The following is an 18,618-nucleotide window of genomic DNA, read 5'->3' on the forward strand; positions in this document are numbered from 1 at the left end:
GTGGTCTTGGACGCTGCAGTCATGGACTGTGTGGTTGGTCCCGGCGGAGGTTCGAGTCCTCCCTCGGGCATGCGTGTGTGTGATTGTCCTTAGGATAATTTAGGTTAAGTAGTGTGGAAGCTTAGGGACTCATGACCTTAGCAGTTAAGCCCCATAAGATTCCTCACACATTTGAACAATTTTTGTTCCACGTGGACAATGTTCATTTGAAGCACGGGTGAAACAAGTAGCGTGTTCCAAATGCATTAACAATCATCTACAATGCCTTGCTGGACTTAATCGAAACTATCATTAGGGCTAGAGAATACACCAATGCCTTTAAATATCCCCTCTGAAAAGAATCGTATAGGTTGAAGTCGGGGCATCTGGAAAATCAGGGTCTTTGCAGCGCACTACCAACACACTTCTTGTCAAAGAATCGTGTTACGCTACTGGAGGCTAGTAAACCTTTTAAGATGATTGGTATGAAAATGTTAGGCCATTCTGGGCAAACGTAGGCAGAATTCCCCTTTATTCTGAGCTTAATAGATCGTTTTTCTGACTGCATGGGAATCCCAACTATCCTTATTAGCAAGCCAAATAAATGGCACAGACAACGGTACAAGATATGCTGTTGAAGTATGGTGTTACGAAGATTTTAATTACCGATCAGGACGCCATTTTTATGTCAGAATCAATTAATCAGCTGTATTCATAAGATAACGACCAGTGCATTGCATCCACAGGCGAACAGAAGAACAAAGGGGGTATATCAGACAGTAGGAAAAATACTAGGCCACCATGCGAATCACCATCACAATGATTGCGATACTCTCCTGCAATATATACATTACATATTATTATTATCAAATTACCTTCGTTTGGAATGCGGAATTCAATCAGCCACAGTGGTTATACGTTTTAAATGATGGAGCGCAGCAATCAATCGTCGTTTCTTTTCTAGTTTTATTCAAGCACCTCCAGGTTTCGGCTAGTAACTAGCCCTTATCAGTGCGTATTTCAGAGTTTCAATACGTGTCCTAGTACGTCACACCCTATTATTCTTTACTGTCACAGTTCATTCAGGACTACTAATTATTAATATATTACACTATTATTATATTGTATTATATTATATTACATCATGTATTATCACAGCTTATATTTCTAAGATCCATGAAAATACAGGCCTGTCACCACATTGTTGATGTTGTGGTCTTCAGTCTGAAGAGAGGTTTGACGCAGCTCTCCATGCTAGTGTATATGTTCTCTGCATCTCCAAGGGACTGCTGCAACTTTCATCCTTCTGACTGCTTACTCTATTCATCACTTGATCTGCCTCTACGGATTTTACCCCCAACACTTCGCTCCAGTACAAATTGGTGATCCCTCGGTGTCTCAGAATGTGTCCTACCAATCGATTCCTTCTATTCAGGTTGTGCCACAAGTTCCTTTCTCTCAAATTCTATTCAGTACCTCCCCATTAGTTACATGATCTGCCCAACTAATGTTCAGCGTTCCTCTGTAACACTACAGTTCAAAAGCTTCTATTCTCTTCTTGTCTAAATTGTTTTCATCCATGTCTCACTTCCATAAACGCGTACACTCCATACAAATACTTTATGAAAGAGCTTCCTGGCACGTACGTCTATATTAGATGTTAACGAACAACTCATCTTCAGAAACGCTTATCTTGCCATTGCCAGTTTACATTTTGGATCCTCCCTACTTCGGCCATCATTAAACGTTTTGCTGCCGAAATAGCATAACATACCTACTTCTTTAAGGGTCTCATTTCCTAATCTAATTCCCTCAGGATCACCTGATTTAATTCATCTACATTCCATTACCATCGTTTTGATTTTGTTCATATTCATCTTATATCCTCCTTTCAAAACTCTTCCAAGTCCTTTGATGCTTCTGACAGAATTCCAATGTCACTGGCAAACCTCAAAGTATTAATTTTAATATAAATAATTAACAGCCTCAGTTGCACGTATGCCTAGAAGTTACCTAGGTTACAATCGGGATAACCCAACCTTCTTCAGAACAACAGTAACTACCGTCTTTCCATAGTGAACATCGTCAAGCTAAAACTACAAATCCATAAATTATCGTCACGCTACAATACGTATCTGGAACTGCCTCGGCCCCACTTCACGACCGTGATGCGGCAGCCACAAGTGCTGCACTGGAACTGACCGTAGCGTCATGAGGCCCGCCTAGGCAAACACAATACCTTGCGTCTGCGCATAAACTGTATGATAGTTACTTGTTGGGACAAGACGTGAACTTAACTCCTGACCTTGAATTTACTAGCAAAGTGAAATAAAACGTATAGCTGAGGAAAAGGGCGTATATGTTAACCTGCGCAGAAAGTAATTAGATCGACTGTCTCAAAATTTATGAAGTATTCATTGGTCATGATATGAGGAAGACATGTGCTTACAAGGTATGGCATATCTAGGAAGATTTTCGTGCTTAAGCACGAAGTTTAATCACCTAAGAAGAACATAGGAGTGGGAATAATAATATAAAGCCAACATCGTCTTTATTACGACTAGGTCTACAGGTTTTTAAGACGTAATTGTTAAACACTTGCTTAGTTCTGGTAACAACGCATGAACATCTTATTGACTTAGCACACAAATGGTAATGATTCAACTTAGGAAAAAGTCTATATCTAATCTGAAACATCCGGCAATACGTGCCATATAAAATAGATGGTCATTAATCAAGATTGGTATATTTGACCTGAAATGGTCTAGAACCAAGTCAAAAACTAATTCACGTGCCTGATTGAGCTTCTAGGCGAATTTATGGTTATGAGTTGCAGAAAACACTAAAGTAGGGGAAATGTGGCAGCAGTGGGGTACTCAATTTGCCCCCATGGAGATGATCCACACATATTGAAAAAGCAGTGTGTGGACCACTGCCATCATAATTCGGGCCTGGTGGCCATTGTCATTGAACTTAGGGAATGACAGCGGAAATATGCTTAAAGCTAAAGTGTGACGTGGCGAACATCGCTCCAGTCAACACACTTAAAAACTATTGACCGACATAGGTCAATTATGCTCAAAGATAAAGTGTGACTTGGCGAACATCGCTCCGGTCAACGCGCTTAAAATATTTGACCGACATAGGTCAATATGTACTTAAAGAACTAGTCTAAATTATGGGAGGATGACGGGAAATGGTTAAATTGTGTGATTTGGCGAGCAACGCTCCAAGGACACCTTTAATCGTACCCTCTTGTGATACCATTATAGGGATATAACTGCCACTAATTAAGATAATAAAAAGTTGTGTATGACAAGAAGATAGCATCACTGGTGTCGTATACACATAGTATTGATCACAATCCGCCATATTGAAGGATTATGTAATAGTACCTATATTCTGTAAAGGGGTAGTGACTTGGAGATCGTCATTCCCGTTACTACACGTACATGCTATTGACCAATGAAGTTATTATCCACTATTTAAATCAAGTGTTGAAACCGTTCTTAACTCTAGAACGTGCATACCGAATATCGGTTGGCCAACTGTGCGCATGTTCATGGTGTTCAGTACGCCGAATATTACCCATTAACGCTGTTACCCTAAATAATAATGAAATATTAATTAGGTAATTGAATATTCCCATACAACTAACAGACAACTTCATAGATGGGTCAAAAATTTTTTACAGTGCAAAGTAATATACCAAGCTATAAAACCAACGGGTGAACAAACTTATGTTGGCAATGGTAAAGGATACCCTGAATTAATATTACAGTGGATGAAATAATGGTTGTAAACGTTCAAAGAAGCTTCTATTTCGAAGCTGCAGCTGGTCGTTAAGAAGGTTGTTTTTGTCATGTAATAAATGTTTAAAAATTTGCATTTCCCCTAAAATGCCTAACCTTGCAGCTTTTACCTCACTATGCAAGAGCTGAGTATTGTGCGGGTGGAGGGGGGGGGGGGGGTTGTGGCATGAGCCCATTGCGCTTAACGTTCGGCAAATGTCGAACCACGTGTGATATTTTTAGCCCTTACCGATCTCCACGAGAAAATTAATTTTATTCTTGAGAAGGAGTCACCTAATAGGACATTGAACTACTTAGATCTCACGGTATCTGTAGTAGATAATCACGTGGAATATGACATCTTTAGGAAATATATGTTTTCCGATATTATTATACCTGTTGATTCGCGCACACGCTAGCGCATAAAATAGCATTTGTTCATTCTAGCTTACATAGACTGACGTCGGTTCCTTTATCCGCAAATGCCTTGGATCGAGCTGGTAACTCTTGAAACAATAGCCCGAAATAACGGATATGAGCCCGAAATTGTGAGACGGCTCTATAACAAGAAAGTAAACAATACCAGAACGATGAAAGCTTTTACGCAAAGCACCGCGACAGCTGTTACTCCGTTTGCCATAATACTTATTCCTTTTATAGGCAAAGTTTCGTATAAAATCGGACGTCTTTTGAAAAACCAGGTATTTAATGCAGTTTTTTCCAGTAATACTAGCCTTCAGCAGAATCTAAATCATAGTCTAAAATGCCTAAAGGTAAACTGGTACTATCCGGAGTATACAAGATCACGTGTGACGAATGTCCGAAATTTTATATTGGCCAAACAGGAAGAGCCTTATCAACAAAATACAAGGAGCATATTCCGACCAAAACTGGAGATTGCACACGTGGTTCGACATTTGCCGAACATTAAGCGCAATGGGCTCATGCACACAACCCCCCCCCCCCCCCCCCCCCCACCACACACGATACTCAGCTCTTGCACAGTGAAGTAAAAGGTGCAAGGTTAGGCATTTTAGGGGAAATGCAAATTTTTAAACATTTACTACATGACAAAAACAACCTTCTTAACGACCAGCTGCAGCTTCGAAATAGAAGCTTCTTTGAATGTTTACAACCATTATTTCATCCACTGTAATGTTAATGCAGGGTATGCTTTACCATTGCCAACATAAGTTTGTTCACCCGTTGGTTTTATAGCTTGGTATATTACTTTGACACTGTAAAAAAATTTTTACCCATCTATGAAGCTGTCTATTAGTTGTATGGGAATATTCAATTACCTAATTAATATTTCATTATTATTTAGGGTAACAGCGTTAGTGGTTAATATTCGGCGTACTGAACACCTTGAACATGCGCACAGATGGTCAACCGCATATTCGGTATGCACGTTCTAGAGTTAAGAACGGTTTCAACACTTGATTCAAATAGTGGATAATAACTTCATTGGTCAATAGTATGTACGTGTAGTAACGGGAATGACGATCTCCAAGCCACTACCCCTTTACAGAATATAGGTACTATTACATAATCCTTCAATATGGCGGATTGTGATCAATACTATGTGCATACGACAGCAGTGATGCTATCATCTTGTCATACACAACTTTTTATTAACTTAATTAATGGCAGTCATATCCATATAAGTATCACGAGAGGGTACGATTAAAGGAGTCCTTGGAGCGTTGCTCGCCAAATCACATAATTTAACCATTTCCCGTCATCCTCCCATAATTTAGACTAGTTCTTTAAATACATATTGATCTATGTCGGTCAATTATTTGAAGTGCGTTGACCGGAGTGATGTTCGCCAAGTCACACTTTAGCTTTAAGCATATTTCCGCTGTCATTCCCTAAGTTCAATGACAATGGCCACCAGGCCCGAATTATGATGGCAGTGTTCCACACATTGCTTTTTCAGTATGTGTGAATCAACTCCATGGAGGCAAACTGAGTACCCCACTGCTGCCACATTTCCCCTACTTTAGTGTGTTCTGCAACTCATAACCATAAATTCGCGTAGAAGCTCAATCAGGCACGTGTATTAGTTTTTGACTTGGTTCTAGACCATTTCAGGTCAAATATACTAATCTTGATTAATGGCCATCTATTTTATATGGCACGTATTGCCGGATGTTACAGATTAGATATAGACTTTTTCCTAAGTTCAATCATTACCATTTGGGTGCTAAGTCAATAAGATGTTCTTGCGTTGTTACCAGAATTGAGCAAGTGCTTAACAATTACGTCTTAAAAACCTGTAGACCTAGTCGTAATAAAGACGATGTTGGCTTTATATTATTATTTCCACTCCTATATTCTTCTTTGGTGATTAAACTTCGTGCTTAAGCACGAAAATCTTCCTAGATATGCCATACCTTATAAGCACATGTCTTCCTCATATCATGACAATGAATACTTCATAAATTTTAAGACAGTCGATCTAATTACTTTCTGCGCAGGTTAACATATACGCCCTTTTCCTCAGCTATACGTTTTATTTCACTTTGCTAGTAAATTCAAGGTCAGGAGTTAAGCTCACGTCTTGTCCCAACAAGTAACTATCATACAGTTTTTGCGCAGGCTCAAAGTATTGTGTCCGCCTAGGCGGGCCTCATGGTGCTACTGTCGGTTCCAGTGCAGCACTTGTGGCTGCCGCATCACGGTCGTGAAGTGGGGCCGAGGCAGTTCCAGATAAGTTTTATAGTGTTACGATAATTTATGGATTTGTAGTTTTAGCTTGACGATGTCCACTATGGAAAGATGGTAGTTAATGTTATTCTGAAAAGGTTGGGTTATCCCGATTGAAACCTAGGTAACTTCTAAGCAAACAGTGCACTGAGGCTGTTAATTATTAAAATTAAAATTAATATTTACACAGTTGCTGACAGAGCCCCGAAATATTGGAGATATTTAAAAACCTCAAAGTGTTTTTCCTTCTCCTTGGATTTTAATTCCTACTCAAAGTTTTTCTTTTGCTTCGTTTACTGTTTGCTCAATACAGAGATTGAATATCATCGGGGGTTGGCTGGGTTTCCTTTACGGTTTGCTCAGTGTGCAGATTGAATAATACAGCGGATAGACGAGAGCCCTGTCTCACTCCCTTCCCAATCACTGCTTCCCTTTAGTGCCCCTCGACTCTTGTAACTGCTATTTGGTTTCTGTGGAAATTTTAAATAGCCTTTCGCTCCCTGTGTTTTATCCCTGTCACCTTCAGAATTTGAAGACAGTATTGCAGTCAACATTGTCAAAAGCTCTCTCTAGGTCCACAAATGATATAAAACTAAGGTTTCCCTTTCGTTAACGTATCTTGTATTAAAAGTCGAAGGGTCGGTATTGCCTCGCGTGTTTCAACATTTCTCCGGAATCCAAACTGATCTTTTCCCAGTTTGGCTTCTACCAGTTTTTCCATTCTTCTGTAAAGACTTTTTGTTAGCATTTTCCAGCCGCGACTTTTTAAACTGATAGGTGGCTAGTTTTCACACCTGTCAGCATATGCTTTCCTTGGAACTGGAATTATTATATTCTTCTTGAAGTCTGAGGGTATTTCGCCTGTCTCATATATCTTGCGCATCAGATGGAAGACTTTTGTCACGATCGGCTCTCTCAAGGATATGAGTAGTTCAGAGGGGACGTCATCTGCTCCCAGGGCCTTGTTTCGGAATAGGCCATTCAGTGGTCAGTCACTTTCTTCACGTGGGATCACATCTCCCATCTCAAATTTACCTATGTGTCATTTCCATAATATTGCCCTCAAGTATATCTCCCTTGTATAGATTCTTTATATACTCCTTCCACCTTTCTGTTTTACCTTCTTTGCTTAGGACTGGTTTTCCACCTGAGCTCTTGATTTTCAGACAAGTGGTTCTCTTCTCTCCAAAGCTCTCTTTAATTTTCCTGCAGGCGGCATCTGTCTTGCCCCTAGTGATATATGCTTTTAAATCCTTATATCTGCCCTCTAGCCATTCCTGCTTAGCGATTTTGCACTGCCTGTGAGTATAATTCTTTAGACGTTTGTATCCCTTTCGCCTTCTTCATGTACTGCCTTTTCATATATTCTCATTTCATAAATTAAATTCAGTGTCTCCTCTGTTACCCAAGAATATCTACTAACACTAGTCTCTTTACCTATTTCATCCTCTGCTGTCTTTTCTTTTTCATCTCTCAAAGCTACCCATTCTTCTACTGTAATCTTTCCCCCTATTCTTGTCAATCGTTCCCTAATGCTCCTTCCTAAACACTCTACAAACTATGGTTCTTTCAGTTTATCAGGTCCCATCTCGTTAAATTCCTACCTTCCTGCTGTTTCTTTAGTTTTAATCTACAGTTTATAACCAATAAATTGTGTTCAGAATGGATATGTGCCCCTGTAAATGTCTTACAGTTTAAAATATGGGTCCTAAATCTCTGTCTGGTCATTATATAACCAATCTGAAATCTTCTGATGTCTCCAGGTCTCTTCAAAGCATACGACCGTATTTCATGACTCTTTAAGCTAGGGCTCTGATTAAATTAGGCTCTGTGCAAAATTCTACCAGGAGGTTTCCTCTTAATGCGTTCACTATGCTGTTTGTAGCAGCTTATCAGCGCTCCTTTCTTTTACTATCATAAAACTTACTCCTGCATCAATCCTATTTGATTTTGTTTTTATATCCCTGTATTCACCTTACGAGAAGTCCTGTTCCTACTGCCACCGAACTTCACTAACTCACACTGCATATAACATTAACCTATACATTTCCATTTTTAATTTGTTCTAACCTACCTACCCGATTAAGGAATCTGATATCCCATGCTCCCATCCGTGTAGCGCATTTTGTTTCTTCTGTTTATGACGTCCTCTTGAGTAGTCCCCGCCCGAAGATCTGAATGAGGGGCCATTTTACCTCCAGAATATTTTACCCAAGAGGATACGATCATCATTTAACCATATAGTAGAGCTGCAAGCCCTCGGGAAAAATTACGGCTGTAATTTCCCTTTGCTTTTAGCCATTAACAGTACCGTTTTGGTTGATGTAACAAGGCCAGATCAGTCAATCATCCACACAGTTGCCCCTAGAACACTGAAAAGGCGGCTGCTCCTCTTCGGGGATCACACGCTTGTCTGGCCTTTCAACAGACCCCCTCCCCCATTGTGGTTGCACCTACGATACGACTATCTGTATCGCTGAGGTACGCAAGCCTCCCCACCAATGGCATATGAAGTAGTATATGGTCGTTACCATTTGAGATAGTCAAACCCAAAGTGGGATCAGTGGAGAGCCAGGGCGAAATTTTGCAACGAGGTTACGAGACGTGTGGAAGCATGTACAGAAAGCCAATACAAATGTCTTCGAGCGTCAGGAACCAGTGAAGCAGTGCAGCCCAAAGCGACGAGAGTACCATGTAGAGTAGTGTGTGATGTTAATGAGACCATACACCCTAAACTGAAAAACAAAGAATTTGTTCACATGGTTGGGATGTCAATATCAAGTAATCAAATTAACATCACTGGTGAATGTTAGGTCACAGCTTGCGGCGTATATAATGGTCGTACACTTTGGAATTGTCCGTCCTTTCTGGGACGCACCAGATTCTTTACCTATGATACCAACATCAGTCCCGAATGAGGGAGGAGACAGTAAGAGGAAGGAAAGACAGGCTGCGCCCACACAGGTTACGCTAGCATCGCCCTATGCTTTGAAGTCGAGGAAGGGAGAGGGATTAGTGCTTCCCACTTCATGTGGAACCGCCGTTCATGGCCGTGGTGAGGTGCCTGCGCACTCTTGCCCAAATTGTACGAGATGCCCAGATTGAGATAGCGAAGCTGCAGGAAACCATCAACCATGTGGTGCTTGTAAAGTTAACAACATTGCTATTACCATGACAGTTTCTGGTCGGCTCAGGTCAGGCATGGAAGGAGTTGCCAGCGACGCAATTCATTGTAACTTTGGAAGATAAAACCTTATCGTTAATGGCCATGTCATATAATAAGCCCATCTACGTGTAATAACTCATTTCCTTGTAGCACGTACAAATGACTGATGAATGCTACATGCTTCACCCATAATCTGTAAGATGAGGGAGCTTGGGAAAGTTTCTACAAGGCAGAGCGAAGGTAATTCTACCGATAATGCCAACTGGGAAAAGTCATGCATTAATGTTAGCAGATCAATTGTGGCGTTGTTAAAGAGAGCAGATTACAGTACGCCCGTAGTAATGGTTCTTTATTTACGTGACCATTACGGCACTCCAACCCCAGTTCTCGATACCAGTAATATCGTACTACTATTCCGCGAAGTAACAGACATATTTTTGTGACCAAATTCACATTTGGTTTTATTAATGTATAGGTACTCCGATGTATCGATATATTACAGTAATATGGTTCTGGTGTGTATTCATTTCTGTGAGACTGTCATAGTCTTTGACTTACTTGTAACCGTTTTGGCGCGAATGCGCACAGGGCAGTCTTTGTTTCACTTTGCAGAAGTTAAGGTGTTATTTTGCTTTGTAAAAGAATAGTCAAGTCTTGTGTTTGGTTAAAGTGGAAATTAAATATATGAAGATTGATACAAAACTGTTTTCCTAATGATGTGACAATGAAGAAGTAGTATATGTGAATTTACAAGAAGTTTAATAAAAATGTGGATCGTGAACACCAGGTCAAAAATTATTTCTACCATACCATTGTTCTGATGTGGGATTGTTTGATCATTAAGAATGTCCTGAAAAACGCATTTTTTAGGTCTTTAAATATTGCTATAATACAGATCTCGACCTTCTAGCAGTCAAAGTAGAATCACCCTAGAATCAACAAGATGAGCCATAACAACCTCGACGAAATCTACGTGGGATATCCATTAATGATAAGTGCCAAAATTAATGACTTTTTTTGTAGTGACTTCATTATTTCCATTCTGACGATACCATCCACTGTCAATAACTGTTGTTGCCCGATAAAGCGAACATACGCTGCGTTAGCAACATTATTAATCTGATTTCTAACCTACTTTGATAGTGGAGGTATTGTTAGACCATCCAGGATGGTTCAGACAACCTCAGGAACGTGTGAAACAGAGTTGTTTCTAGGAGGGACAGGAGCGGAAAGTTGCTTACAGAACATTCTTGCACTGCGTCCTTACTTTCAGAAGACACGTCCACGATGGTTATCAGCTGTATTAGATCGAGCGTTAGTTCCTACAAACTGTAAGGGTACGGAATACTTGAAGGTGTGGCGCAGCAGTTTGATGCTAAATGGTATAAAGTATGAGATTTCATGGGCATCTTTTCGGTTTCCAGCCACTATGACCGGGGCTACGTGTCAGAACCGGGAAGTATCTGCTACTGAACTTGCCCCATAAACCCTTAAGCATTTTGACGGCTAAGAAAGTGGCATTGTTGAACGACGCCTTGGACGCCACTATGCTGCGTCCTCTGGACGAGCTTATGGCAGTGCACAATGGGAACATTAACTTGGAACTGACGTCTGACGCCCCAGCATATTCCACAGTATCGCAGTAGATGCCTCCACAAATTCATGGTGTAAAAAGGTTCAGTGGTAGGCGTTCTTGGGCCAGCAGCCGTACTCAAACTACGCTGACATTGAAGTCGTCACCCAGTGCTCCTTAAAAGCATAGTTGCGTCCCTGTCACAGTACACACAGACTGCGGAAAGGAAAGGGCTCGGCAGCGCAGGCCGCGGTGTCATGGCTGCCCAATGACGCGCTTCCGTCTCGACTCTGCTGTCGTTTCAGTGAAAGTAGTAGACCGAGACCACATAAAGACTTCCTGTTTTAGGCCTATTCAAAAACAAGAACGCCAACGTAGGTTTTCCACCAGTAATAAATTTCATTAAAGAGTTGTACACTCTTTCTCACACATTATTAACCATTAAGACGGGTTTGGAATATGTAAATTAAATTGTAGTAAATTCTACATTGGTCAAACAGGTAGAAGGCCTTAAAAAAGATATAACGAACACCTTAATGTCGTACAACTGGATCACTTACGTAAATCTGGCTTTGCCACCAACCTTAGCCACACATAATCCTGATCTAATAGAGAGCGTCATGACGGATACAGGTATTAGTGAACACAAGGTCATTGTAGCGAGGCTCAAAACTATATCAACCAAAACCACTAAAAATAAACTCAAAATATATCTATTTAAAACAGCAGATAAAAATTCGCTTGATGCCTTCCTCAGATAGAATCTCCATTCCTTCCAAGTTAATTATGTAAGTGTAGACCAGATATGGCTAAAATTGAAAGATACAGTATCGACAGCAATAGATAGAATCATATCTCATAAGTTAATAAAAGACGGGAATGCTCCACCATGGTTCACAAAACACGTCGGAACACTGTTGCAGACCGAGCGGTCTAGGGCGCTGCAGTCATGGACTGTGCGGCTGGTCCCGGTGGAGGTTCGAGTCCTCCCTCGGGCATGGGTTTGTGTGTTTGCCCTTAGGAAAATTTAGGTTAAGTGGTATGTAAGCTTAAGGACTGATGACCTTAGCAGTGAAGTCCCATAGGATTTCACACACATTTGAACTGTTGCAGAAGCAACGAGAAAAGCATGCCAATTTCAGAAGAACGCAAAATCCCCAAGACTGGCTGAGTGTCACGGAATTTCGAAATTTAGTGCGGACGTCAATGCGAGATGCTTTTAATAGTTTCTACGATGAAATACTGTCACAAAATATGGTAGAAAACCCGGAGAGATTCTGGTCGTATGTAAAGTACACCAGTGGCAAAAACAGTCAGTACCATCACTGGGCGATAGCGATGGGAATGTTACCAATCCTGGTGTCACTAAAGCAGTGTTACTAAATAGAGTTTTCCATAATTCCTTCACGAAAGAAGACGAAGTAAATATTACAGAATTCTAAACCAGAACAGCTGTTAGAATGAGTGACATAAAAGTGGGTATCTTTGGTATTGCGAAACAACTCAAATCACTTAAGAAAGGCAAGTCTTCCGGTCCAGATGGTGTACTAATCCGGTTCCTCTCAGAGTATGCAGACACAATAGTGCCTTTCTTAGCAATCATATACAACCGCTCACTTGACGAAAGATCTGTTCCTAAAGACTGGATAGTAGCACAGGTCACACCAATATTCAAGAAAGGAAATAGGAGTAACCCATTGAATTACAGACCCATATCACTGACCTCAATTTGCAGTAGGATTTTGGAGCATATACTGTACTCGAACATTATGAATCACCTTGAAGAAAATTACTTATTGATACATAGCCAAATAGATTCAGAAAATATCGTTCTTGTGCAACGCAGCTAGCTCTTTATTCCCATGAAGTAATGAGTGCTGTCGACAAGGGATCTCAGATCAATTCCATATTCCTAGATTTCCAGAAGGCTTTTGATACCGTTCCTCACAAGGGACTACTAATCAAATTGCGTGCATATGGAGTATCGTCTCAGTTGTGTGACTGGATTCGTGATTTCCTCTCAGAAAGGTCACAGTTCGTAGTGATAGACGGTAAATCATTGAGTAGAACAAAAGTGATATCTGGCGTTCCGGAAGGTAGTGTTATAGGCCCTCTGCTGTTCCTGATTTATGTTAATGATGTAGGTGATAATCTGAGCACCCCCCCCCCCCCCCCCCCTTAGAGTGTTTGCAGATGACGCTGTAATTTACCGTCTAGTAAAATCATCTGACGATCAATTCCAATTACAAAATGATCTAGAAAGAATTTCTGTATGGTGCGAAAAGTGGCAATTAGCACTAAACAAAGAAAAGTGGTAGGTCATCCACATGGGTACTAAAAGAAATCCGATAAATTTTGGGTATACGATAAATCGCACAAATCTAAGGGCTGTCAATTCGACTAAATACCTAGGAATTACAATTACGAGCAACTTAAATTGGAAAGACCATATAGCTAATATTGTGAGGAAGGTGAAACAGAGACTGCGCTTTGTTGGCAGAACACTTAGAAGATGCGACAAACTCACTAAAAGAGAGCCTACATTACACTTCTCCGTCCCCTGCGGGAATATTGCTGCGCGGCATGGGATTCTTACCAGATAGGATTGACGGAGGACATCGAAAAAGTGCAAAGTGCGAAGTGCTCGTTTCGTGTTATCGCGCAATAGGGGTGAGAGTGTCACTGATATGATACTCGAGTTGGGGTGATAGTCTCTGAAACAAAGGCGGTTTTCTTTGCGGTGAGATCTGTTTACGAAATTTTTCTATTCCGAAAATGTAAATATTTTGTTGGTACCCACCTACGTACGGAGAAATGATCACCATAATAAAATAAGAGAAATCAGAGCTCGAATGGAAAAATTTAAGTGTTTCTTTTTCCCACGCGCCATTCGAGAGTGGAATGGTAGAGAAGTAGTATGAAAATGGTTCGATGAACCCTCTGCTAGGCACTTAAGTGTGAATTGCAGAGTAACCACGTAGATGAAGAAGTAGATTTAGTTCCATATGCAAAAAGCAGCCGTTACAGATAATCTCGGTAAGTGGAATCTTCTGCAGGAGATTTAGGACCACGCATGGATGAAGTCTTTCCCTGACTTAATTCGAAATGGGCAGACAGAGCCATCGAACACCACTTTCCCTAGTTAGTTCCAAAAACTTTTCTCGTATTTTATAGTAAGTTCCATGATAGCCATAGCTCATCTTCAGTGGTGCCTCATTAAAAATTTTTATCCTCTTGGTATGATTATAATATGAATCATTTATGTTTAACTGCAAAATCCATGTTTATGTGATATTCAGAGTCAGGCATGTAAGAGCACTACATCATATTTCTTACACCGTAATCAGCAAAATAGGCTACTATTTTTAATGTAGAATATAACTTTATGTTCGAACTTACAACTCAGTTTAATCACTGTACCAAAAAAAAGTCTCTCAATGTTCATGTAATACACATAATGCTGGCCTTTTTCCAAGTGTACTCTGCGTCATTCTCCCCTTACTTTGTCTGCATTTGTCGCGAACCTGTCGACCAGCGGAAAGTGCCAAGCGACTGAAGAAAAGCCCAGGTTATTCCTTTATGTAAGGAGGGCAACAGAACGTACCCGCAAAATAACAGGCCAGTACCCATAATATAAGATTGCTAGAGAATTCTGTAGCATGTTATGAGTCTGAATATAATAAACTTCCTAGAGATCGTGAAGCTCATGGTCACCAATCAGCTCAGCTTTAGAAAGCACCGCTTGTGCGAAACGAGCTTGCTCCTCTCTCACGTGATGTACTGCGAACTATGTGTGAAGGGCAAGAGGCAGATTCTGTATTGCTAGATTTCCGAAAAGCATTCGTCACGTACCCCACTGCAGGCTGTTAACGGAAGGTACGTGCATACAGAATGTTCTCCCTGGTCAGTGACGGGCTCGAAGACTTCTTAAGTAATACAATACAATACAGTAAACTCCCATTAATCAGAATCGCGTTTATCCGAAATCCCCTTTATCCGAAATCCCCTTTATCCGGACAAATTTTTTCCGAATTTCGCGGCTCACATTGGCGCTGCCTAACGCATCGCGCACTACGCTTTTGGCTAGCTAGACTGGCACATGACAAGTTTCAACTGGTTTGCACCCGGAGCCATGCATTCGCTGGTGTTTTTCGACAGTCTACCTCTAATCGGTGCACTGGCGCGTGTCAAAAGTCCGAATGTCGTCAATTTGTGCGTGTGTTGGTTGAAGTTTTAGCGTGTTTCTTGTTCGTATTGCGTGGATTCATGCCAATTCCTTGGAAGTACAGTACGTACAGTATTGCGCTATGCAGTGCGACGTAGCCCTGTCGAATTGACAATGAGAGTGCGCGCCAAACACTTTCCGCCTGTTGGCGGTGCATCAGACGAAGCCGAGCGTTTATACAATTCAACAGTGAACGTACAACGCACTGTTGTGTTGCCGCTTAGACTTGGGTAAGACAGGGGAGAGGGGATAGATGTATCGAATGTTTTCATACAATGGCTGCCACAGTCTGGTTTCAAGACTCAAAAGCTTTGTCAAGTCTGTCTCGAATGTTGTCAAGTCGTGCGTCTGTGTGTTTTCGTTTTAACGTTTCGTGCTCGCGCTACGTGCTTTAAAATGCCCAGAGATAAAAGTGGCCAAAAACCAATATTAATAGGTTAAACAGAAATAATAAAATGCAGGAAAATGGAGGAGTTTGAGGGAACATACAGTAAATATAATCTTTGAGAGTGTGGTGGTAATGCATTTTGACATTAACATTTTATTCAAAACTGTGGCTGTGTAACAGTTTGCATTAAATATTGCTTAAGTTAATTATGTATTTTGTAGATACGTTGATAATTGTTTGTTCTTGTAATTGGTTTGTGTATCACTCTCCATGTTTTATACCTCCTGATGCAGCCTTGTCAAGTACTAATTTTATTTTATTAGTTTTGTTTATTAAATGAAACAGTTATGTAGGCATGCTGTTCCTTTTTTGTGTTAAAGTATATCCTGTCCACTCCATTTTTATTTATTTACTATTCAATTTTTTACTTTTTCATTGTATTACCAACAAACTGCCAGAGATGTTACTTACTGTATGTTTCTGCTGCAGTCTAGACATGTTACTTCTCTTCCAATGTTATTTGCAAACATTGTAACTTTTTGGTGACAATACACACTAAATATCTGAAGGTGGCCATGTAAACCGAAAACCGGTTAACACAATAAAAGTAATACTGTGGAACAGAAGAAAACTGATGCTTTTCATTTACAACTGAGAAAGTTTAGAGAACCGCCATTTGAAGCTGACTGTAGATCGACCCTACTGACGCCAACATACATGTCGCTTAGGGAACTCAATGATAAGATATGAGAAATTAGGGCTCACATGGAGGCATATAGACGGTTGTTTTTCCTTCGCTCTGTCTGCGAGTGGGACCGAAAAGGAAACCAGTAGTTGTGGTAAAGGATACCTTCCACTGCGCAAAGTTTGTATGTAGATAATAGATGTAGATGTACAGTGCTGTTCAATTCAGTGTTCACATACTTTTCTGATCACCATGGAATGCATAAATGATCTTGTTATGTAATTATGTAGCTTACACACATAAACCATTCATTATGTGAGTAGGTTTGTGTGTGTGGAATCTCAATGTAGTACCCACATAATTCTTGACAACACATTATGATGTCTTCTCTACTAATATATAAAGATAAGTCATTGTTGAACACTGTTACCAAAAATCCTGTAAAGTTCTTGAAGAATTTACTTCAGTTTTTTACATGATAATCTAATAATTGCCCACAATATATAAATATATGAGTATATAAAAAGGAGTAATGTCATTGGCAAAAACTTCAAAGAGTTCTTGATTGATTTCCTTCAAATTTTTACACGATACTCTAATGAACATTTGGATGGACGTAGGCTGCACTTTTTTAAACTGTACATAATATATGTGTATTTATATACTATGTAACTGAAAATTGTTGTTATCATAATCCTCAAAATGTTCTTGAGTGGTTTAGTTGAAACTTCTGCATGATACCCTTATGTACAGTGAGAACGACAGAGCCTACACATATTTTATTTACACATATATATGTATAGCATGTAAATGTGTGTACAATATATGAAGGGGAAACTCGTTGCTAAAAAGCTCCAAAAGAATTTGACTAATTTCCTTAGAATTTTATACATAACTTTAAAAAACCTTTGGACACACATAGGCTATATATTTTTAATATGGAAATGTTGTTAGAAAACATCTCGAAAAGCTCTTGAAATAACAATAGAAAGTGCTCCAGGTAAGAGAGAGTGTGGAAGAGGAGAGGGACAAAGGAAGAGGGACAAGCAGAGGAGGAAGGAGGAGATAGAAAATGTGGAGGAGGTGATTGGCAGAGAGGAGGGAGGAAGTGACATACAGAGAAACAACGGGGAGAAGGTGACACAGAAATGGGGAGGAGGAGATAAACAGAGATTATGACTCATACACACTTCCCGTACATATTTAGCAATTGTGAAACATTGCTGGGTTCGCTATTATCCATGTAAATTAAATTTATAATAACACTGCAATCACTGCTATCCTAAAGTCTGTTTTCGAGAAGACAGTGTAGTGATAATGAATTTAGAGTTTTACCATTCAGCATGATACAGTGCGTGCTAGTACCGTGAAAGCTAAGAAGTGCTTAGAAATTATTTTAGAAAGCTTCATTCTGTGCAAGTTTCTATTTAGTATGAGGGATATGTGAGAAATGAGGTCGTTATAACTCCTAACGACAGCTGCTAAAAATTAATGGTTTGACGAGATGAAGGATCCATCTCAGCCAGCCATTTGTAAGGATACACACTGGAAACATTTTGCAAAGCGACAGGGGAAGGAGACGATACTCTCACTGTGGAACACTTTGCTGTGGGGTCTTGTCCGACACATAAACGCGCTGGCATACGTAAGTAAAAGTCAACCTGCCAATGGTCCATTTCTCTCAATGTGATAACTGCCAGCCAAGGAAGCGACAATGCGAAAATTGTTATTAGAACAGACAGAGTATGATTTCATTTTAACAATTACATGTGATGGAACATGGTAATTGTTTATGAATGAATTTTTTGGTTGGTAATTATAATGAAGTTAGCTACAATTCTGAATAAGATAAATCTTGTGGGAATTAAAGAAATTATATCTTACTGCATCTACTTTGCAGAAGATTGCACAGGTTATCATTTTATTTCACATTTATGACTAATGCCACATGAAGTGAAATTTTGTAGTTAATGAATGTTATTAATACGAATTAGACTCTCGCTCACATAATACATATAATAAATCCATCACTATATAACCGACGATAAGCGTTTAAATAAAATAGCTACCCAACACTAGGCTCATGACGTAAGCACTTT

The sequence above is a fragment of the Schistocerca americana genome, chromosome 8, assembly GCF_021461395.2.
Source record: "Schistocerca americana isolate TAMUIC-IGC-003095 chromosome 8, iqSchAmer2.1, whole genome shotgun sequence".
In the NCBI taxonomy this organism is placed as follows: domain Eukaryota; kingdom Metazoa; phylum Arthropoda; class Insecta; order Orthoptera; family Acrididae; genus Schistocerca; species Schistocerca americana.